Raw genomic sequence first — 24,858 nt, 5'->3', positions numbered from 1 at the left:
TTGAGAAGGTAACAGTGAAATAAAGAGAGCTGAAAAATTAAATTGTGGGTACTTACATATTGCTTCTCTTACAAACTATCTGCTTACAGGTGACAATGTAACTTATTTTCAGTGCATTTCCACTAACCTGTGAACTGGGCACATGGGTGCAGTATAAGTTTTTTCATACTTGAAATATTTTTCAAATTACTTAGAATGTGAAAATAAACAGAGCCAAGAAAGGCTACAAAACAAATTCCTTGAGAGATGTCAAACAAAACATTAGTTCTTCAGAGCTGCTACGTTTGCAATTACACAGTAACATCAGAGTGTCATACATCAGAATAAATAGATGTAACATGAGGATAATTTGATTATTTTTCCCTCTCTTCTTGCAGTTAAATGTTTATTAGGGATAACTCATGCAGAATTGTAAGTTATTCGGAGGAACCTGGTTGAAACTAGTTATTATGATTTCATGCACTTTCACAAGAAGTTATTTGCTTCATCACTTCTGTGGTTTTCAGAGCCTCCTAATGTAATTTCCCATGCATTTCCACTAAGTCATGCATTCCTGTGAATTTCTTAGAAACTCACTTGCAAAGGTTATGTCTCTCATAATGCGATCAATTTGCAATACCAATAAATTTGAAATATTTTTGAAACCACTAGAGATAGATCACAGCTCCTGCCTTTGTTAATGCTTTTCTGGAAGAACTGAATGGGGAGAGGAGACATAAACCATTACACATCACCAATATTAAATATGCAGGGATAAACAACTGTGCCCACTCCAGCAGGGTTTGATATCTAGTAATGTATTGCCTCTGCTTCTCCAGCAACTTGTATTGAGTTCCCTTCCCAGTGCACATGCAGACTAAAGTCTCAGGGACAGTTATCACTTTTTTTTTTTTTTTTTGGCACATCAGATAATCTGATCTGTACCCAAGGACGCAAAAATAGTAGTGCTATGATTGTAAGTGTGGGCACTGTTTGGAGTATTTATGTCATTTGCTGTAAACACCAAACCTACCTGTGATTCAAAACATCCAAAACTTGAGGTCAGAGTCCCATCAAAAGAGAAACTCTGGCTCAGCATGAATACAGCCAAGTTGTACACAAATCAGTATCAAAAGAGCTGTAAGTGTGGAACATATGTCAATCTCAAACCAGCCAGAATCCATATAGACTTCGCAATGATTTAGTCTAGTCCTTTATCCAAATTGTCTGAGCTCATGGAGAAGACTTCTGTGGGAGGCTGCAGGAGACATCTGTACTAATTTAATGATTGTTGAATCACTGTCGGTTTTCTCTACCCACACAAGCTGGGTAGAGCTCCCATCACTCTGTGAGCACAGAACAGCCCAAACCCCAGATGGTCCTGTCCCCATTCAGCTGTTCCTTGCCTTTCTCTAATGTTCTTCTTAGAAAGAACAGATGACCAGCTATGCCACATTCATATCTTTGGGGCTGCAAGGACCAGGACACACATGAGACTAAAGGCAAGAGGCAAAGGATCACGGAATCACAGAGTGGTTTGGGTTGGAAGGGACTTAACTGATCATCCAGTTCCACTCTCTGCCATGGGCAAGGACACCTTCCACTAGCCCAGGTTGCTCTACGCCCCATCCAACCTGGTCTTGGACACTCCCAGGGATCCAGAGGCAACCACAGCTTCTCTGGGCAACCTGTGCCAGGGCCTGTCCACCCTCATAGCCAAGAATTTCTTCCTGATATCCGATCTAACCCTGCTCTCTGTCAGTGTGAAGCCATTCCCCCTTGTCCTGTCACTCCAGGCCCTTGTCAATACTCTCTCTCCATCTTCCTTGTTGCTCCTTCAGGCACTGCAAGGCCACAATCAGGTCACCCCAAAGCTTCTCTTCTCCAGGCTGAACAATCCCAGCTCTCCCAGCCTTTCCTCCCAGCAGAGCTGCTCCATCCCTCTGATCATCTTGGTGCCTCCTCTGGACTCTCTGCAGTAGCTCCCTGTCCTTGCTGTGCTGTTCCCCAGGGCTGGGGGCAGCAACCAAGGCACATAATGATTTCTTAAGCCCCTTTTTTCAAGTGATATGTGCACCCCTCCTTCAAAGAACTGATCATTAGGTTGGCAACTTGAGGACATAAAGACCATAAAAGGAACAACAAAGGAGGAAAACAACTGTGCGAGGGAGAACTTTAAAGCTCTCCAAGGACTCTGCTGGGGTTTCTCTAATAAAATGAGTGTCCAGAGGAAAAAGCAAATAACCCACCTTTAAAAAGGTGAAAAAGTGGTACAATATTGAGAAGTTGAGTTTTTAAATGTTCCAAATCGTACCCTAGATACTAGAACGAAACAAAATCTGAATATCTTATCTGCATTCCTGCTATTCCTGCTCGAGTCCCTGAAAGAACTCCACTGAGAGCACCAAATGGCAGCTGGGCAGTGACATTGGCAGAGTCAGTGCTCAGCTGTAAATAATGGTTATTAATTACTTGCATTACAATAACACAGAGAGGTCCTTGTTGACACAAGGACTCTTATATTGTGTGCTACAGCCTTCCCTGAGTTTACTTCACTCTCCTCTGCTAGTAGGAAAATGGAAAATGGTGGGTTTTCCCCTTTCCCTTTTCTGAATAAGAAACAGGGAAGAATGAACCCAGAACAGGGAGTTTTAGAAATGAGTTTTTAAGGCATTGGCTAATTTCTAAAATTACCACCTAGGGATTCAGTATGAACCAAACTCATGGGAAAAATGGGACTGAATTCCTTCATATATTTCTAATCATAAGATGATTTTTTCTTTTTTTAATGTGTATGGTTTTAGGACCTGACATAAACCCCAGGAACTCAGTAGGAGTCACTGTCTCAAATCTGAAAGGACACTGGACAAAACTCTAAAGAGTTGTAAAGGAGGGTACAGAACCAAAAACAGCCCCTCAAAAGACCCACAACAATTTATGACTCCAAAATTTATAGTCCAATTATATTCAGAATTTAACACTAACCTGCAAGTTTATTTTTTATACTTTTTTTGATAACTAATAGATCAATCGTAATTGACTTCCATAATGAGATTAACAATTATGTGACTGCGAGATAATCAAGCTTTGAAAACAGCAAGACCCTGAAGTAAAGTAAAATATTTGAGATTATTTATCGAGTCAGTAAAGCTGCCTTTTCACATTTACTGAGGATATAGGAGATGGAATATTTTGTTTGCCTATGGAGATGGGATTATTGGGTATGTAAATGGACATTGATGGCAAAGTTAACTGAAAAGATAATCTGCTGCATGAAGTCCTTCAACAAAATATCAGCAGCATAAATGCACTGTTAGTCAGTCCTGTTATGAATATTCAGACACAAAACCTGATAAAATTAGGAAACATATCTTGGCTCACCAAATGTTAACTCTTTTTTGCACTGTGGCTGCTCTCAGGAAAAGGCACAAGCCCACAGGATGAGGATGCTCAGAGCCATAATTCCCTCCAGTCTGGCACAAAACTACTCCTGATTATACAGATCAGTGTTAGTAAGGTGGCTGAGCAGGGAAACCCCATGGGTTCTGCAGGCTCCTTTTCTTTCCTGGATGTGCTATGACACGGTGGTAGAACAGACTCAAACGTTATTTTTTTTAAGAAAAAAATAATTAGCCTGAATGAAACCCTGCCCTTCCAACCAGCACAAAACCCAAGAGGAAACACACAGCAATTCTGGGGGACTGCAACACTGACAGTTCCTATAATAGGAGAGAAACCCATAAGAAAAGCAGAGTTCCTGAGTGAGTTATACATTCTGCTTTGGTTTCATGTATTATTGATATGCAGCTTTAACAAACAGGTCCAAGTCTGTGAAAGAATCCAGAAAAGACTGAAAATTTCCTAGGTTTGTCAGTTGTTGCATGACCAGTCCCTCGCTGATGGGTCACATTCGTAGAGCTTGTAGAATACACAAGTATTGAGAGCAATCACTGTTTAAAGATTCAGCGCCAATAGATCTGTGAACACCTTGGAGTTTTTCCAGCTCTCCTGTAACTTTAAGCCTTGGATGCTGTTTGCCAGTTTGGGCACTCTCTTCTCAGTCCAGTTCTAAGAGTTTAGATGACTCCAACAATTCTCTAGACCTGGACAGAATGTGCATTTATTTCTAAGGCAGAATGGCAGATTGCAGTGGAGTTGTATTATATACACTGTACTTACTCCTCAGCCTTTAAAAAATAACTTTAATATGAGTTAAATAGTTACAAGTCTGACATCTGTCCTTTACCAATAAAAAGGAATGAGGTTATGCAGATTAGGTGATGGATAATAGAGAAAAATGTAAAAAGCCTCCAGCTAAAATATGCTATATTGTCACAAGAAAAAAATAATCCTCATATCTCATCTTTCTTCTGCCTGATGAGATGTAGTTCCAAAGGGACACTGGGAGTGAAACTCAAAGCCCAAATATCAGCCAGTTTGGAGGATGAAAATGACTGAGAAATATCTGGAGTAAATAAATAGGAAAGCAGGAAGAAACAAAAGAAAATAAATACCAAGCATATGGCTCTTAAAACACATGGAGAAAAAAGTTACATTAACGTTAGGCAATTTAAATATTGCCATGGAAAATGAAGCTGAGAATATTTAACTTCCAGATGCCAGTTTATTGACTACAACATGGCCAGGTCTTTTGTTGTTGTTGTTGTTGTTGTTGTTGTAAAAGCCTAACAATCCACAGCCTAAAGAGGAACCCTCCCCCCAAATCCAGGAATGCCTGTGATAATATTCACTTTGAGGGTTACCTGGAGAGCTTTACATTTGATAAGTACTTCTTCTTTCCTTTCCCTGCTCTTGTCTACAAGGGATTTGACAATAACTGAATTATTTAAGCTTGTGGAGAAACACTGGAGAAACAATCCCTCACCATCAAAGGGATGGGTGAGTTGCTTGATGGGAAGAAGCTTTTCCTAGAAATCTTTATGAGAAGAAATTAGAAGAGCAGCTGGTTAAAATCAAGGAGAATACAAAGAATTACATTCTGTAAGGTGGGTCACAAGTTGTTTGCAAAGATAACATGGATTTCAAAAGCTTCTCTTCCTGCAGAAGACAGCAAAAGGAATGGATATGGAGCCTCTGAGCTTATTTCTTTTTTTCCAGGAATAATACCTGATTTGGATCACATTATATTCAATAGTGACTGTATTTTTTTCCTAAGAATACTCCCAAACTTTATTTATTCTGCCTTGAATCTTACTGCCAAGCTCATTTCTTCTCCCTCCCTGTGGCTAAAGCTCTCTTCTGGCCTGATTCTCATCTAGAAGTGACACTTTATATTGATAGCCCGAGCACAGAGACTCATCATCAAACCGGCCGTGTCACCCAGCCCCGGGGGGCAGCGCTGAGAGTGATCACACATCCTCAACACCACCAACTCACCCGCAGCTTTCCACAAGCCACAAAACCCCCCGTGTTTGCCTTCCTGCAATCAGGTAACGTTCTCATCATCTGAATGTGAATAGAGGGACGTCAGGGACATCCCTGCACACGCTGGATGTGTCACCACAGTAACCGAGGGAGCAGCGCCACAGCCCCGAGAGCAAAACCAGCACTATCTCCCCATTCTGCTGCTGGTGAAACGCTCACACAAATAGAGGCTCAATATTCAGGATGAACTGAGTAGTTACAAATCCTAAAGATCACCAAGAAGCCTCCCCCAAAATACCAGCCTTACCCTTGGAGCTGTATATTATTTTTTTGCCTGTGATTCTTTTTTTTTTTCTTTCGACAAGAATAATGATTCAGTGACACAATCACAGAATCACCCAGGCTGGAAAAAACCTCTGAAACCATCGAGTCCAACCTGTGACCCAACACCACCTTGTCATTGGCACTGATGCCACATCCAGTGTGTCCTTAAACACCTCCAGGGACGATGACTCCACCTCATCCCTGGGCAGCCCATTCCAATGTCTGATCACTGCCTCTGTAAAGAACTTCTTCCTAATATCAGACCTAAACCTCCCCTGGCACAGCTCAAGGCTGTGCCCTCCTGTCCCACTGCTGGTTCCTGGGAGCAGAGCCTGACCCCTCCTGGCTCCCCCCTCCTGTCAGGCAGTTGCAGAGAGTGAGAAGGTCTCCCATTTCAACCATTCAGCTGAATATTACTGGAAAGTTGATTTAGGGAACAAACAGTTTAGGAAAGGACCAACCAAGGCAGTATTTTTTGTGAGCTTTTCCTGACCAGAACACTTCGATGTTATTTTTTATTTAAAAACTTTTTATACCTGTATATGCATTAATTTCACTTTTGTGAAGTGTTTATCTTTCTAAAATGTAAACAAAATGTTTCCTTTCAAATTAATTTCATTTGTTATCATATAAGGGGGTTTATTTCCATCTAATTAAAATACTAAGCCTAGCCCCAAACATTTTTTATATTCCAAAACAAAAGTGACACAAAAGTACCTGTTCTCCCCAACACTTCAACTGTGCATGAAATGAAAATCTGTTCCTCATCTCAGAAGCAGCACTCGAGCTCTAGGAGAATTAAATTCTTATTTGCTTTAAAAGCAAAACCATTCCTACTGCCTACACAAACCCTGCAATTAAACCTTTACTTCCAACAAAAATAAAGCCATTTCATTTCCTTTGTTTAGCATAATTTCATTATTTTCCTTATTAGAACCAGCTTTGTTTTAATGTTTTAGTCTTTTTACGTGATGAGTCATTCTGTAGATATTAGAGCAGCTTTCTGCCCTGCCTTTACTTTTGCACTGTCACAAACACAATTAAAACACATTTGCTGTGATTATATTTCAGCACACGCAGATCAACATATATTTTGCTCTTAGATGGAGAGTCCCGATTGCTCATGCAATTATTATGAAGTAATGATGCAAATGAGTCTGCTGGAGACTATTATTGGACTTTCTTTTGAACTTTATAATGTTATAAACAAGAATTGGCATTCGGCTCAGGGGTGGACAGCAAACATTCATTTTATTGAGTGCTTTAAAGACTTCATGGAACCACAGAATACCAGGATGGAAGGGACCTCAAAGGTCATCTAGTCCAACCTTTATTGCTGACACAAACTGGCCCAGCACCCTGCCCAGATGAAAAATGTCCAATGTTGGGGAATTCACTGATTCCCTGGGGAGATTATTCCACTAGTTTAATGTTTTCATTGTGGAAAATTTTCCCGTTTTATCCACCTGGAATCTCCCTACAAGTAACTTTTACCTATAATCCCTCGTTTTTTCTATGTGAGTCCTTATGAAAAGGGGGAACGGCCTTAAACTGAAAGAGGGGTGGGTGAGATTAGATATTAGGAGGAATTCTTGGCTGTGAGGGTGGGGAGGCCCTGGCACAGGTTGCCCAGAGAAGCTGTGGCTGCCCCATCCCTGGAAGTGTCCAAGGCCAGGTTGGACGGGGCTTGGAGCAACCTGGGCTGGTGGAAGGTGTCCCTGCCCATGGCAGGGGGTGGAATGAGATAATCTTTAAGGTCCCTTCCAACCCAAACCATTCTGTGATCTTTGCAGCCACCCTTTCAGCACAGGAACATGGTGATGAGGCCTCCCCTGAGCCTTCTACTCCGGAGTCTGAACAAACCCCATTGTGTCAGCCTTTCCACCACATGGCAGCTTCCCAGCCTTTTGATTTCCTTTGTGGTCCTTCTCTGGCCCATCTCCAGCCTGCCCACATCTATTCTGTATAGCAGGGACCAAATCTGAACACAATATTCCAGGTGTGTCCTGGCAAGCACCGAGCAGAGTGGGATAATGACTTTTTCTGTCTCTTCTGGTGATATGACCCAGCATCCTGTTGACTGCTTTTGCTGCAGCAGCACATTGGTCACTCATATTGAGCCTTTTCCCCACCAGACTTCAAATAAACCCAAGTCAAGCAACTATTGTAATAATCCATTTAGTACATACTAATTTATCTCTAAAATCAGAACTTAGATTGTACTCTGAAGTTATCCAGCTTGAGATATCTCTTATTAGTATATCTTAACAAACAAACTCAAGTCTTGTGTGTCTGTGCTGGCGGATGTCGCAACCATGACTTGGCATCTTCCTGCACAGCTTGAATAAATATTCCCAGCAGGATGGGTTAAGACTGGAGTAAAAATCCACATTTTTGTGTACCTGCTGAGAGCCCTTCTTGACTTGTATAGAAAGACCTTTAAATTATTTAAACTTTTTTGTAGTTTGTAATGAAAATCTTTGAACCATATCACAGGATGACAAACACCCACACACCATGTTCTCCTAAATTAGTTTCCTCATTCCCAGTGACAGAATTCCCTTCCAGTTAGTCAGAAATTCACAATAAGCAAAGAGAAATCTCACCTGGGAAGGCAATCATTTTCCCCTGGAAAACAATCACTACAAATCATGTTCCAAAAGAACATGGGGAACACTGTAGAAGCCTGCCTTGGAAAAGGATGGGCACAGTCTGCTCCTGCCAGCAGAAATATTGGGAGAGCAGGGAGTGACGGGGTCATCCCACAGAGTCAAAGCCTCAGATGCTCAGTCAAACCAAACTCTCAACCTTTGCCTTCTCCCTCTTTTTTCCTACTGTGCCTTTTCCTTGCATTGCATGGGGTGCTGTGCATAAAGGAACATCCTGCTGCTTTGTCTGAGACCCATCCAAAATTTGTGTTGAGGCCTGTGCTGAGTTAGACACGAGAACCATCTGCACCAAAGGGCAGGGTGACAGGGCCATTCTGGATGGATGATCCCTCAGACAGGGTCACCTCTGATGCCACCTGACTGACCTAAGAGGCACTACAGACAGTTTCCTGGACTTAGTCTTTGCTCTCATCACCCCAGGCTGAATCCACAAATACTGCAGGGGATCCAATTGTTTGTTTTTTGCAGGGATCAGAATATTATGTTTTCAAAACATACTCTCACCTTATAGAGGATCTCATTATGAGGCAAGTCAAGTTTTCTTAAATATCAAATACCAAAGAAGAGTCTGAAAGGTGATGCACTGAGTTTGGGGAAAGGAAAAGGATTTATTAGACCTGATACCTCCTTAGTTCTTCAACAGTCTCTTCCTAATCATTTCTTCCTGTTTATCTTTCACAGATCCTAACTTGGCCAAAGGATTTGGGATTACAAGATTTGACACACAAACCCAATCATTCCTGCACACAGCCCTTCCTGTTTCTGCTTTGAATATATTTGACTAGCAAATGAAAGAGTCTGAGTAGGCTCTGACTTTTGGAAATCTCCAGTCATAACTTTTGAGGCTCTTTTTTGAAGTGATCTGTTTGTGATCCATATTTGGTCCATATTTTTTCCCTTTGAAAAAACTGCAATCAAAAGGAAGGATGCCAGCTCTCCTCTGAATGTGCCATGATGCCCAGCTGAAGTACAAACTATCAAAACTGGAGACACAAACAAACCAAAACCCAAGGCAAAATAAAAAGCCTTTTATCTATGCTGCACTCGTAGGCTCTGCCATCATTTCAAATGCACAAATCTCCTTAGATATCTCATTATGCTCTGGAGTAGCAAATTTTTGTCTATCCCTATGCAGAAATCCAGTGTTATAATTATTCCAACATTCTAAGAACCTCCCCAAATTCCTGGATTGACAAAGTTGCTCTTTGATGCTAAATCTTGATTTATATTTTAGTGACTACTTTATTTAAAGTGAAGGAATGGGGGAATAGCTCAATTCTATTTGTTCATTTGGAAAGAAAAAGAATTTTTTCAGAAAACTAAAATTAAACTTCAAGAGCTTTGATATGTTTTTGGTTTTTGGGTTTTGTTTTTTTTTTTTTGGTGCCTCCTTATATTACAAAAATGGAAAGGAATTTTTACTTGATATATATCTAAACTCCTCCAAGTTCTGTAGTACATATGTTTGAATTAAATTAGAATTATTTTTGAAAGGCTAAGAAGTGCTACCATAGTTTAGCTCTGTTCAACCAAGCAGTGCCTGTGCTTTGAACTGACAGAAGCCTTTAAGTGCAAAAGCTTAGATAAGCTGATAAAGATGAAACCAGCCACATCTGCAGTTACTTAGATCCAATTCAATTCAACTCAGCCCTATCATACCACAAATCTCAGATATTCTTGCACTTTTTATAACAGCATTACTGTGGGGTAGTAAATAATAAGCTTGCACAGATAATGAGATCTCAGACAAATAGAGAAAAACCCAAAAGATTATGTCTTCATTCCTATTCCCCCAGAATATAAACTGTTACCACCACAATAAATTCATTACTGCAAATTCAAAATCCCAAGCAATTTTACTGAGCTATTAATTAGAAATTTCCCCTTTAACATGGAAAGAGCTTTCCATTTCCAACACAAAATTAACCAGAACAGCACATATTTTATACACTGAGACCATAGACACACACAGAACATCTGTACCATGTGGCTGTGTTCGGTTAAGATCGAGCACCACATGTACAGGAAACAGCAACAGTGGCATTACCCTGCATTCATCCCTCACACACCATGAACTCAGCAGAAATATGGAATGTGGGCTACTATAAATTATCATAGAATGATAGAATGATTTGAGTTGGAAGGGACCTTAAAGACCATCTTTTTCCACCCCCTGCCATGGGCAGGGACACCTTCCACCAGCCCAGGCTGCTCCAAGCCCCCTCCAACCTGGCCTTGGACACTTCCAGGGATGGGGCAGCCACAGCTTCTCTGGGCAACCTGTGCCAGGGCCTGCCCACCCTCACAGGGAATAATATTTCTTCCCAATATACAGTCCATCCACTCAATCCATTCTTCTATGTCATTAATGAAGATATTAATGTCATCCCCTGGGGGACAACACTTGTCACTGGTAAGAGTTTACTTTGTAGTTTACTTTCCACTAAACAAAACAGCTGCTGGGTCCTGCTCCCCCACCCCTGACTCTGAAGGTCAGTGATATTAAACACACTGGCCAGACACCTTCTTTTCAGGGAGCTGAAAAGCTCTCTGTGCACAATACCAGACAAATAAGTGGAATAGCAATTGCCATGTCTGTGCTGCCTGAGGATTCCCAAATACCAAGGTAATCGGGACAGGAATGAGTCCACCCCACCACACAGGCCCACATTGGCCAAATGAGTTGAGTCAAAGTGTTTCAGCAATCTGGCTGGCATCACACAGTCCAGCTCCATTTCACCCTCCTTGGACACAAATGAACAATATAAACTCCAGATGTTTGCCCTTCCCAAAGTCAATGCAACTCCACGGTGCCAGCAAGTTTTGTGATGGCTTTTAATTAAAACAAATAAACAATGAGATTAAAATGTAAGTTATAAAAAAAACCACCCAGTCAGGTAATTCCATGTTGATTATGCCTTTTTTCTATGTGGCCACCAAAAAGCACACAGGTAATTTACTATTTCAAACTGATTTTGCGAATAGATTAGCTGTTAACGTGAAATTGTTAAGAAAACCATTTCAAGGGAGAACCATTCTGGGATACAGTCATGGGAAGAGGTCACATATGCAAAACTAAGCTTTGCCCAATTGATTTCTAATTATAAAACCAGAGGCTCTAGAGTTTGTGGTTAATAGTCCTTCTCTTTAGCCTGAAAAAACAAACTTACAGCTTGTGCTCACAACAAATACTCATAAAAAGCTCCTCATTGTGTTAGTAAGCAAGTGTGTGTCCTGGCACTGAGCAGCACTGAGTGAATCACACAATGCCTCACTGAAGGCCATCCATGGAATTAAGTCTACAATGCCTCACTGATGACCAGCTGTGATACAGCAAATTGTTCCTTACAATAAAGCTACAATAATGTCTGTTTGGGGGGTAGAGGAGGGGGAGAAGCACCACAGGCAGATTCTACAAGGGCTGAATAAATTTAAATGCCCATGTTGTATAATTAGATGATGTTATGTTTTCCTTTGTAAAAAGATATTGGGCAAGAATTTCATGTCTTTTTAATCCATTCATTCTTCAGCACCAAGTGCAGACTGGCAGGACATCTGAGTCTCTTGTCTCATTTAATCTTTGTATGACATTGGACAATTCTCAGGATGAAAGAAAGCCGAGTAGTACAGTTGTACTTATTAAGTGTGCTCAACATAAGGATGCTTTTCTGAGTACATTCTGCACCTTCATCATCGGCTAAAGTGGCACGAAGGTGAGTGTACTTTGTCTACAACAGAAATAAATCAGGAAAATCTTTAGTTAATATATTGTGTGCAAGAGCTTCACAGGTCTGCCTGCCTGGTTTATATTACAGCTGTACTCAATGTACATGCATTACATTGTAGAAAGTAATGATTTTTTTTTTTCTGAGTTCATAATTTTATAATGATAAAACGCTAAAACACTCATAAACAGAGCAAGTCTTTTTCTTTGGGAATCTAAATTCTGTGTTGCGCTGTGTGATTACTCAAATAATAAATTACTACTCCTCACGACAAGAAGAGAAGAATTGTGATCTCTATAACTTGTCATCTCCATCACTGATGTTTACAAATGAATGCATTTAATGATTTGGCTGCTAGAAACTTCACCCTGTAATATTTGCTAAAACTTAGTCATCTTCATTATTTTTTTTCTCTGGAAGTGAAAAAAAAATACTTTTAAAAAGAAAAATATTTTCTCAATAAATTATTACTTTCAGTTCTGGGCTTGGGTTTCTGCTGCATTATTCCACTTGCACATCTAGAAAGTCAGCAGAGCGATGGCATTTTTTGAAGAAACAGGTTTTTCCTTGCTCTGCTCCAGTCCCCTTATCACCCATTCAAAGTTACACAAAGTAATCTGGAAAACAGTGCCACAAATCCAGTTGCATATATCTGAATAACAGGTTTTTAATCACATAGTGGTGGTAGACCAGCTTGCAAGCCAGCAGTCAAATTTTGTGGTGGCATCACCCACAGATGTTTCACAGAAAATGAGACACAGGGAGTTGTCAACCCACTGTGAATCAATTTATTCATTCTCACCAACTCTCCAGTTGATTTCATCCTTCAAGGTGGAAATTAGAAATACAGATGTATTCTCTGAAAAGCTTTTCCAGCTCCAGGTTTTTTTTAAAAGCAAGTTTAGAGTCTGCTGGCTCCCATCCAGTGTAGCATCAGTTTAACACTGGAGGAATTCTTCTGCAGGGAGCCACATGCCCAGTTTTGAAGCAAGCTTTATAAGCATGTATTTATATCAGTTATTATGCCTCTGCAGTCCTAAAGCCCTAAGACTTCATAGCCACAGTCAAGACCTGGCAAAATGCTGTTGGATTTTCAGCCACTTCCACCACAAGTGGAAAGTGTAAAGCTCCAAGAGCGTGCCACTGTCTTACACTACATGTTTGACATTGTTAGTACTGGGGACCAGAACTTGGAGGACAGCAACAACCCAAGACTGCTGCACAAATGAGAAGGAGTTTTAGTGCTTTTTAGCTATGTAGAACAGTGAGATATCTTGTGCTAATTCAAAATACATTCCATCTGCAGTGACCTATAATGGAAGGGAAAATGAAACTGGAAGTTGAGTTGATAAACTGTGCAATACTCGTTACAGGTCTGTGACGTGATGACATGAACAGCAACAAAGGCTAACTGTGGCGTGCTGCATCTGTGGCCCACACTCTATGCCCTGCAGAGAGAAACTCTATCCTTGTCATTTGTATTTGCTGTCAGAACTTTCATGAGTCAACAGAGAAATAAAACACAACCCCAGGATCAGAGAATGGGTCAGGCTGGAAGGGCCTACAGTGGCTCACCTGCTCCCACCTCCCTGCTCCAGCAGGACCATCCCAGAGCACATGGCACAGGATTGTGGCCAAACAGTTCTGGAATATCCCCAGTGAGGGAGACTCCACACCCTCTCTGGTCTCTCTTCAGAGCTGGGTCACTGCCCAGCCAAGAAGTTCTTCCTCCTGTCCAGCTGGAACTTGCTGGGCATCAGTTCCTGCCTGTTCCTCTTGTGCCATTGCTGGGTCCCCCAGCAGAGCCTGGTCCATCCTCTGCCCCCTCCCTGCAGCCCCTGACACACCCTGGGGAGGGCCCCTCTCAGGGTGTGCTCTGCAGGCTGAACAGCCCCAGCTCCCTCAGCCTTTGCTGCTCCCAGAGATGCTCCAGTCAAAAGAAACAATAAAAGTCTGTCAGGTTCTCTACTACCTCTATATTCAAAGACTTTTTTTTCCTAACATTGCAGGGTGATATTAATAATGGTACAAATCTGTTTGACTGATAGAAAGTAGATCGAATTTACCTGCCTAATTATGCCTCGCTTTGGTTTAACTGTGAGCACTATGAAGAACAGACAACTAACCCCAGTAGGCTGCTCTGCTCTTCTGTATTAGCAGCTGCAACATTGGTTTCTCTTGATAAAATATTTCAGAGGATCAAAGCAGAAGACTATGGAGGTAAGAAGCAACAATCAAAATATTTCATTCACAATATAGTTGTTACCCTTTTTTATTTAACTAAGACTGCTCGGAGCAAAATATTTCATTCTCGCTCAGAGACACTGAGAACATTTTTATTAATATATTCATTGTTCTTTTTTTTTTTAAAACCCCACAAAATTGAATCTAAAGTAATACTATTCTGGCTCCTGAGAAAGTATGATTTTATAGCAGTCACAATAGCAATGCTATCCCCTTATTTTCATATTCATTCTTTCTTTTAATATGCAGATACTCACAATCCATAACTATATAAATGTAAATACAACAGAATCCGTTTTAATCAGGACACTTAAAACAATGCACAGAAGTGAAGACAAAGAATTGCTTCACAGAGGTAAGAAGTCATAGAAATACACAGTTTACATGTTTATTATTGACAGTGTATTCTTGACTCATTCTTGCAAATACCCTCAGGAGAGTGACTTGACCAGGGTGAGCATGGGCCAAATCCAACAAAAGGAGGAAAAATAATGCATATATTTTTCATTTTGCTCATGGCACAAGAATGAGCACTCCACTCCCAGCAAGGCTCTTTCAAGAGTATGAAGAATATGTGCACCAAAGGCTTCGGGGTGCTCTATAAGTGACTGTTTCCTTCCCAGCTACAGAAAGGCTGGTAATGGACTCTTCTGTCTCTAGGGAAACTTTTAAAACCTAGCCAGAATTTCAATATTATTTTGCAGATAGAAGGAATTTGTTGCTATAAAACCTCACTGCAGATGCACGGATTTTATTTAAGCCTCATTTTTAGAACAAAGAAGTCAAGAAATCAGTTTTGAAGGGGTAAGCTTTTATCCAAATTAATAGGGCAGGACGTGCAGCTGTTTGACGTATGGCTAATGTGGTACTTTTCAGAGCTTTTAACACACTTTGCTGATTGTTTGCTCAAGGCATATGGTTTGAACGAGCTGGGCAGTGCACAGTGCAGCTGGCAGACTAGATATCAAAATCTGGCAATAAGCCTTCGAGTTATGTGTGGCTAGGTATCAAATCTGCCTGAATTTTATGTGATGGATTCTCCCATATCCATGTAAATCACAAAGCTACTTCAGACTGTACTACAGGAGGTGCCATTGCTCCCAATCCTGCAGCAATTAGATGTAGCTGACCCACGTTGTGCAGCAGGAATGGTCTTAAAAGGGTAAAATCTTTTTTTACAGGGCAAAATAATTCTAAAAAGCTTTCATTAAACAAACACGGAATTTTCAAAATAGGCAAGTATCATTTTCTCTAGTGCACAGATTGGGAAACTGTGACAGGTGCTGTTCCAAATACACATTCATTTCAATCAAGCAAAGAATGGGAAGTTTCTGGCAGCTTGTCCTGTTTTCACCATTACCTCCCATAACCCAAGTCAGTGGTTTCAGCCTCAGCTCTGGTATTCAGGAAGGTTTAGAAAACGCTCCAACAGTATCTGAATACAATTTTTGTATTAATTTAATAAATGAAGCATCATTTTTGGACTCTCAGCATAATAAACTCTCATTTGCACTGAGTAGATTCATAAATTCACACTGCTAAAAACTGTTTTCATCAGAAATGGGCCAGCCTCCCGGGGTGTCCATTCATATTCCAGTTCTGAACTGCAGGATTGTGTTTGCCAGTCACAAGTGTTCAGTTATTATTGCAGAGTTTCCTTTATTGCTGCTTGAAAAGCCAATATAGATACTAAAAGTGACTCTCTCATCTCAGAGTACATACAACTGCATATTTCTGAATACATATTCACAGTCTTTCAGTGAAGTGCATCACTTTTTTATGCCACATGAACTCAGTGTAATGAATTAAGATGAACACTAAGAGAAACAGAGAAGCAGCAAGTTCCCCGCTACAGACCTGCATGGCTGTGTAAAAGTCTTGGTAAGGAAAGTGTGTTGCAATGCACTGAACTCAGAAGTCTTTCCAAGAAAAATGGACTTCTTAAGCAAATAAATAAAACAGCACAAAGCAGCTATTCGTCTCAAATATCATTATCTTAATTTTAGAAAAAAACTATAATTTACAAAAATTCCAACAGAGGAAGTCTTGTAAATTTAGGAGGTTGACTAATATCTTAAATGACAATGAACAGCTGGACAATTTTTCAAAAATGTATTTTAGTAAAAATAAACATTTATTCATTTGAAATCTTCCTCTCTTCCCGCTCCCTAATTTGTCTAATGATCATATTGAACATGGAGTCAGCACAGATTTGCTACACTTGGACAAACTGGAAGTTAAGTGGCAAAGGATTTTTAAATTTTTTTATATCTCTCGAGCTTTAATTTCCTTATCAACATGAAGGAATACGGAGAAGGACAAAAACCAGTAAGAGGAACAAAGGTTGCACTCTCTTACAGCAGAAGAGCTGCACTAAGTTCTTGAACCTTTTGAAGATGAGCCTGTGAATAATGAATGGAACGTGCAAAGGACACCGTTTACAGGACAAAGTGAGCCAAACACAATAAAAATGTCAAATACTCTGAAGGGAAGTTTGTGGAAGTTCATTGCAGTAGGAGTGAGGCACAATGCAGCTGGAAAAGTCACAAGGTACCATTTCTACTTCAGCAAGTAATACAGTTTGCCTGTACAAGCTCCTGGAGAAGCTCTTCAGACAGATGTCATGGCACATGCTCTGACTCATGCAAGTGAACGTGCCACTCCTCTGACTACCCTGCTGTGGCCTTTAGAGTGCCTGTACTGTGTGTGGCTTTTCATTATTTTTAAATGGTATTTTAAAAACCGAATACATTTTCCAGCCCTAAGACTTGACACAATGTGCAAACACAAGTTCTTTTATCTGCAAGGCTTGATTTGCAGACAAGCTCAAAGTCTATGTCAGCTTCACAAGAAACACTGTTAAAATAATGTTAAAACCAGCTATAAATAAAATAGACCGAGGTACAGTTCAAAGAATACTGAGAGGAAATAAGGAATGTGAGAGGTCATCCACCTACAAAGAAGAAGTGCCATCAGAGAATGACAAAATTTGATTTCCTAAGCAACTCCCAGGTCATTTAGTGCCCATTTAGGTCCATTTCAGACAGTTCTCTGATATGGACGTTGGCAGATGGGTTCTTAAAGTCACAGAGGCACTCAGCAATCTCCCAGCAGCTTCAGGCAACTCTATGTAAACTCCTCTCTAGCCCTGAATCAAGGAAATGCCTTTTTCCAGGTTTGTGGAAGCTGCCAGCCATCAGTTTGATGTATGTGAGCCCCCCATGTCACTTGGGTGCAAAAACAGACACACCTCCCTCCCAGAGGGCCTGGTGCACAGAACCACAGAGCCAACACCCAGAGAGCACAGGAAACACGCTGACAACTTCCTAATCCAATGTTTTACTCACATAATTGGGCAGGTGTTTGAAAATCCTCCCAGACCAGAATGCTGAACAGCAGCTTCCACCCTTCTTAACTCCTTCCCTCAAATTATACCATTCCCCTTCATCCCTGGTCATTATTTTTGCTCATGATGTTTAATTTCTCTTGTGCAAAGGGAAGAACTTTGAGAACAGACCCATCTCAGACTACCAGGACCCCTGGAATGATGGGGAAGGAGAAGGAATATCGGCCTGAGCTACGACCCTGCCACAGGAGGGGATCAATACTGACACTGTGTTACAGGCACTTTCAGGCTGAAATTCCAAGCAGAGAGGGGTGATCTGAGCTTGTTGCATCACCAAATAGACCCAACAGATTATCAAAACTACTAGCCAAATTACCTCATCTCCACTGTTGTACTAACTCAGGTTAAAAACGGAACTTTTGTATTGAGAGCTTTTGGTTTTTTCGGGTTTGGTGTTGTTTTTTTTAATCATACTTGCACCAGATTTAAAAAGCCAATTACTGAATATCCCATTTTGCACAATGTTTTCACGGTAAATTAAGACAATGATTAACAAAAAAACCTCACTAAGCATATTATCTTAGAACTCAATTGTTATGATTGGAAGAACTCAGTGGATATTTTCATGGTAATACAAAATATAAAAATCTTGGCCCAAGAACATAAAGGAAATGAATTCCAACCCCAATTATCAGACTTTACATATGATAGCCATGGAATAACCTAGCTAACTGAAAATGGAATTTAAAATAATCCAAAACCTGGTCTTGGAGAATGAGCATATTCACACCACAAGGTTCTTAATTACCAGCATAAGCCTACTGCTGTATTTAAATATGCAACCAAAGTCAAGCCAAACTTCTAAACTAGAATAAAAAACAAATAAATCTTCACTGAGACATCTAGTGTCTCCCCTAAGTCAAGCACAGTGAAAATGGCAGCTGGGTCACACACCACCAGGATCCTGGTAGATTATTTACAGCTGGGCAGTCATATATGCTTTCAGTATCATCTTTCCCTGGGTTCTGTACTCACCAGAGCCCTTGATACCGAAATGGGTGAAAACAGAAATGGGAATGTTCAATTCCACAACAAAAAGAAGAGACTGAAAGGTTTCACTGGGGGTCTACCATAGCTTGAAAGTGTCTGCTCAGCCTGAAACCAGTCCTTAGCCTTGTATCTGTGGTCCCACGTGGCCTCCTTGTCTCCCACTTCAGCAGGATTTATGTCGGAAGGTCTGCAATAAATTAACTGTTCTACTGGGTATTGTAAGTGAGATGATTCTAAAGACATGCTGATTTCTTTCTTTATTTCCCCCCCTCACATTTATTTTGCTCTGCCTAGTAGGATAAAGCCTGAACCAAGATGTGGTTTGGAATCCTAAGTGGGCAAAAATAGAACTATTTAGAAAGGCTGTAAACTCCTCCTATAACCCAGTGTTTAAATAATGTATTAGACATATCTATATATACACAAAGACATATACACATGCACTTAGACTAATATATATATATATATTCCCCTGCAGTTCTGTATTAATCAAATGGAATATTCTGTAGTAGAAGTACAATAGTAATAACTCAAAATAGCACTTCTGTTCAAGTTGCCTTGTACAAGCTTATTTGAGTTCTAATTGTGTGCTGAAATTCTCCCCTTTAATACCTAGGTCTATTTGAAGGTTAGCTTTTGGTCCCAAGGAGATAAAGGAAAATGTGCCAACAATTTGAGAGATTTGATTACCTGTATAAAATTATGCTTGCTCATTTTTCCTAGGCATGATACTCTCGGGGAAAGTTATATTAAAGAGGGAATAGAAATAGTGTACATCCAAAGAAAATATTTTCCAATTATGTTTCACAAGATGCAGAAAATATTACTTGTTATAGAGGATTATGAATGAGATAATTACCGAGAGTCTAATGTACCTAAAGCTACAATAAAGGAGAGAGAAACTCATTAATAAGTGGTTATTGACTGTTCTTCCTGCTCTTTGTAATAAAAGGCCAGAACAGTATCAAGGACAAACCTTTCCACAGTTTTGCTCTGACAGGTTACATACAAGAATACCTTTCCTACTTACTGAGCCCACCATTAATTCCTAAAAGTGAAACCATATCAGCTGTTATTTAGCACCCAAAACACTTTATGCCTCTCAAAACAGCCTTAACAAGAAATGTTTCATATTAAGAGCCGATTGAAAATAATAGAGATTTAGAAACACAGAGGATAAATGTTCCCTCTTTCAAATGATTTCATTCCACGCATTCCTAATGAGCAATCTGCACTTCCAAAGGAATCCAGACCAGTGGTAAGGTGCAGAATGACAAAAGACTTTTAGAAATTAAAGTATGTCTCATTATCACTTTTTGATTCTCCAGTGAAATAAATGATAACTCAATTACCTCTGAGAAGCCCCAGCAAAGAACATTTGAGCTTCCACGTACAGTATTTCAATACAGGTGTGATTACAAAAAAAAGGATTTCTGAGTGGCTGCAGCTCTTGTCCTACTGCAAAGCAGGACTTGGTGCCATGTGGAAAATCACCTTCAGTGCATTCCCTTTTTTTTTTTTCCCCCTCCCTCCCTTTTGGCTCAAAATCCTGCTGCATCAAGGAGGAAGGTACAGTCACTACAGAAAAGTTAAACTGTATTTCCATAGGAGTGAGAAAGGCCATGAACATTACAAGGAACAATCTAAAGGACTTCCAGTGCCTGAAGGGAGCCTGCAGGAAATGTGGAGAGGGACTATTGACAAGGAATTGGAGGGACAGGACAAAGTGGAATGGCTTCCCACTGACAGAGGGTAGGGTTAGGTAGGATATTGGGAAGAAATTGTTCCCTGTGAGGGCGGGCAGGCCCTGGCACAGGTTGCCCAGAGAAGCTGTGGCTGCCCCATCCCTGGAAGTGTCCAAGGCCAGGTTGGACGGGGCTTGGAGCAACCTGGAAGTGGAAAGTGTCCTGCCCATGGCAGGGGGTGGGACTAGATGAATTTTACGGTCCCTTCCAACCCAAACAATTCCATGCAATTGCATCTTGGGCTGATTCCCCAGCGTGGGCAGCAGGGCAGGGGGGATTCTGCCCCTCTGCTCCTCAGGTGAGACCCTCCTGAAGAGCTGCCCCAGCCCTGGGAACAGCACAGCAAGGACATGGAGCTGCTGCAGAGAGTCCAGAGGAGGCACCAAGAGGATCAGAGGGATGGAGCAGCTCTGCTGGGAGGAAAGGCTGGGAGAGTTCAGATTGTTCAGCCTGGAGAAGAGAAGCTTTGGGGTGACCTGATTGCTGCCATTTTACACGCAGAGGAAGCTGCCCAAGTGCTGTGGTCTCCTTCTGCTCCTACACTTAGTTCATTCCACAAAGAGCAGCAGTTCACCCAAAGATACACGTGCCCAACTGATTATTATTGTCCCTCACAACAGAAGTTCATTTAGTATTCTCACAGACACACGTACACACAACATGCACACCAGTTTTCATCTCAGTGTAGTCACTGCTTTTTGTTTCACCTCCCTGGCTCCACCAGACCCTGCATAAACTGTATTTAAGGCTTTACATTAAATGCATTAAGACAGACTTAATGCCTAGTGACTTTACTGACCAAATATGGAATTAATTTGACCTATTGGATGCAGTGCAATTCAAAGTTTTGGGAAGGGTGGACCCCTCAAAATTATTCTTATCAACTAAAAGCAGCCCTGCAAAGCAGGAAGCTTAACAAAGCAGAAATCCAGGCTCTGCAAGAGAACATATCACGAGGCATAATAAGGACAAGTGACTTATCAATTAAGTGGCTGAGAAAAGAATAAATTAAGCATTAACTCTTACTGGATTATTGGTTTCCCTGAGAATTCCCAAAGAAATGATCCTGAGAGACTTCTTTTGATAGTGTCTCCTGGGGGCAATGACAGACCTGAGTGCCTGAAGACTTTATCGTGGTTATTACAGCACGAAGGTCAACAAAAAGAGAGTCCTGAGGCCAGTGATTTTGTCCTACAGCAGCCCAGACCCTCCTGTGCTGTGGAGTTTCTCAGAGCTAAATACAAAGTGAGGCAGTATTTGTATTCTGCCAGGCTGACAACCTGCCTCCCGAGAGTGACATCAGAGCTTGCCTCTCACAAAGAGCCTGGCCATGGAAACCGAGCCTTGGGACAAAACAGAGCCACATTTGCCTGGTTTAGAGGCAGGAAAGCACCTCCTGCCTTTTCCAGTTGTTCTGCAATTTCCAGGATTGACAAATGAGCTCCTGATCCTGCACAGGTGCCATCAGCTGGAATAACTGACTCAGTCAATGCTCTGTTTTTTTCTCACTCTACAGGTATGAAGCCCACGCATTTCCCAGCCCAAAGCACTGCACTGAGCCCATGGCCCAGAGTGGGTGTCCAGCCTGACAGGGAAAGATTTTGCTTTCCTGTCCATCAGACTGTCCCATAGAGAATTGCCTGTTACAGTGTGTGTTCAGAATGCATTTGATTTAGAGAGAAACATGTACTCCCAAAGTTCCCCTAAAACCCCAAATATTTATTTATGCATTTACACTGCTCAGCATCCCTTTCCTTATCAGTAATTGCAGTAATGAGCAGGTGGCCTTCTGGAAGGACAGAATTTAGATCAATTACAAAATGATTACTTAATGGGATGATCAGTGCAGTTGCCTTTACACAGAATGAGAAGCCTAATATTGGTTAATTAGGAGTTATCCATTTTCTCTCTTTATTTCTCCATTATGTCAGTAAGCCCTACGTCCAACATATTGAAGTATACACATATTTGCTATTACATCACATTGAAGTTATTAATAAACTGCATCTCCCTTTTAGACAGCAATAGATTTGAGGCAGAAGTTGTCTCCTACTCAACAAGACAGATCAAAATTTCAGTCAAGGCTTCATAAATGGCAGCATTAACAGCTTACATGTTCTCTGTTACTTGGTGTACTGTTCCTCATTTACAAAACTGCCCTCCATGTGTTCTTTGAGGGTGTGTAAAATGCTTAAAAACTCTGCCCTAAAAAAGAGTTCACACTGACTTTCCCTTTAAAAAACCCCATGGCTTAAATCTCCATTCAAATCTCCTCACGCCAAGTAAAATCCTGGTATATGTTTTAAGTAATTTAAATTATTTCAATAACTTCTACTAATTCAAATGAAAACTCAGTAAAAAGTCCTTGTATATTTAGATCAGCACCTGCTCTCATTTCATGTGGGTTATAACAATCAAGACCCATTAATTAGCAGAAATAAATGAACAAATGGGAAATATTGTGTTGGCATTAAGTCTTGTTTCAGATTATTTTGAACAAAGAAACAAACACAGTTTGGTTTTGCCTGAGGACATTGTATTTTCTTGTCTGTAAGGCAGGACAACACCATGAATTGCAGTGTGTGCCAGTGGTCTACAATAAATGCTTCAGACTGCATAAAAATTAGAGAATAGGTTGCCTGAAAAACAGGCATTTAAAAAAAAAAAAAAAAAGAGTGAAAAAGGAATATCCAGAGTGTCAGTAATTGTATTTAGAAAACTTATTCTGTAAAAATATGGCAGATTTTCATTAAGCTCTTTGAGGTGAGTGCTATCAGACTGAGCCTTTTGCATACTGCTTTCATATAGAGGTTCACGTTGCATCAGTTCTGCTGCAGATTATCCCAAATTAATTCAAAAATAAGGTGGGTTTTGTCCATTCACTTTAATATCCTGACTTCTTAGGTTGGGTGTACAACATGTCATAGATCCTAATGATGCTTGTAGCACGATGACCTTAGAAAATAATGGGATGGCAGGGGTATGGCTGGGTTCAGTTCCTTTATCCTCTGTGCACTTCACGGCTCGATGCCCACCACCAGCCCTGCAGACACTAAAATCACCTTACCCCCACTGTACACAAGCAGCTCTCCCAGGCAGGGAAGAGAAAATGAGATAATAAGGTTTCTGGATTTAAAGCAGCAAATGACATGGGCACTCTGAAGTGCTAAGAAATCTCTTTTGCTGGCTGTGCCTACAGCTCTGCTCGTTGCCTCCAGTGATCCTCCCTGAGCCAGTCCTTTATTTCAGCACATTCCCCCTTGTTGAGGCGTGACCCAACAGCTCATCAGGTTGGAACACAAACCCTCAGCTTTGCTTCTATTCACCAGGGGCCGGGTGAGAAACAGTTACCGAGCTCAGACCCTGAAGCAAAAATAAGGGATGTCTTCTGTGGCTCCTAATGATTCCTCCGGTTAATTCAGGAATGGCATTGGGAGTCTCTGGGGAGAGCTACACTTACTTTTTCTTAGCTGCTGGCATGACTGCTGTAAAATAAAAGGCTTTGAAAGGAATTCTTGAAGGGGAATTTTTACACTAAGAGGGAGTCCTCGGGAAAAAGGAAAGTTATAAATTGCTCTGTATCACTACAGGTGTTCCTCGGGGATCACCAGGAGGCTATTCAAATACATTAATATTTGCCTAAATATCTCTGGGAAAATTACCTACATTTATTTTCAATTCTATGTGCCTCACACATTGCTTTCAAACCTTTAAACCTCCCTGAAATATTTATTGCAGCAAATTATTTCTGTAATGAAACGCCTTAAATTGCACAGCATTGACATCCTTGGCTTTGTCAAATAACACAAAAAAAAGACCACCAAAACCCAGACAAAAGATCCTCAACTGTGAAGTCCTTGATCTGCTACACCACTCATATTATGCCTTTCTTTATCTTTGACTTTACTAGAATAGGAAGAAACCCCAATTTTCAAAACAGAACTTCCAAGAAACAAAGTTTGTGTGAACTCGTTCCCGTTATTTTCACGTGCAAAGTCATTTTCCTCGTGATTCCTGTGAACGGGTGTTTATTACATCCTAAATATGCAGTGCTGCCCACCAGCCAAAGAAACCAGCCTTTCTCAGGTGTGACTCATGAGGTATCACCCACTTCACCTCCAGAGCTCTGACTGGAAGCCTACAGACACCACAGGAATTAATCCCAAAGCATTCCTCATTTTAATGCAAAATTAAGGGCTTTGTTACACGAATCCCTAGAAAATTGAGGAACAACCTATCAGGACCTGAGAACAACAAATAGACCCTTTTACTTTACTGATTGAAACAGCACATCCTGGCACTTTTGGGAAGTCACAACTACCTGAAAGCTCATCCGTGGATGGGAAATACATTTGTCAAGTTCAGCAAGGACAAACTTTTAGCAAAAAAAC

The 24,858-nt window shown here is 40.8% G+C and overlaps 1 protein-coding gene and 1 long non-coding RNA gene across 4 annotated transcripts in view; one reads left to right on the top strand and one right to left on the bottom strand.

Annotated features, from left to right (window-relative positions):
• The window catches only part of LOC126638086 (cadherin-8), a 151,618-nt gene that overhangs the window by 102,713 nt on the left and 24,047 nt on the right, over positions 1-24,858 (bottom strand). The window lies entirely within an intron of this gene.
• On the top strand, positions 11,900-19,613 carry LOC126638089 (uncharacterized). Its single transcript, XR_007628499.1, has 5 exons — positions 11,900-12,070; positions 13,456-13,627; positions 14,092-14,302; positions 14,576-14,681; positions 17,823-19,613. It is a non-coding gene; the product is annotated as an uncharacterized LOC126638089 (long non-coding RNA).

The sequence above is a fragment of the Myiozetetes cayanensis genome, unplaced genomic scaffold (genome assembly GCF_022539395.1).
Source record: "Myiozetetes cayanensis isolate MyiCay16 unplaced genomic scaffold, myiCay2020 scf16, whole genome shotgun sequence".
Classification (NCBI taxonomy): domain Eukaryota; kingdom Metazoa; phylum Chordata; class Aves; order Passeriformes; family Tyrannidae; genus Myiozetetes; species Myiozetetes cayanensis.
This window is presented reverse-complemented; position numbering and strand designations above follow the sequence as displayed.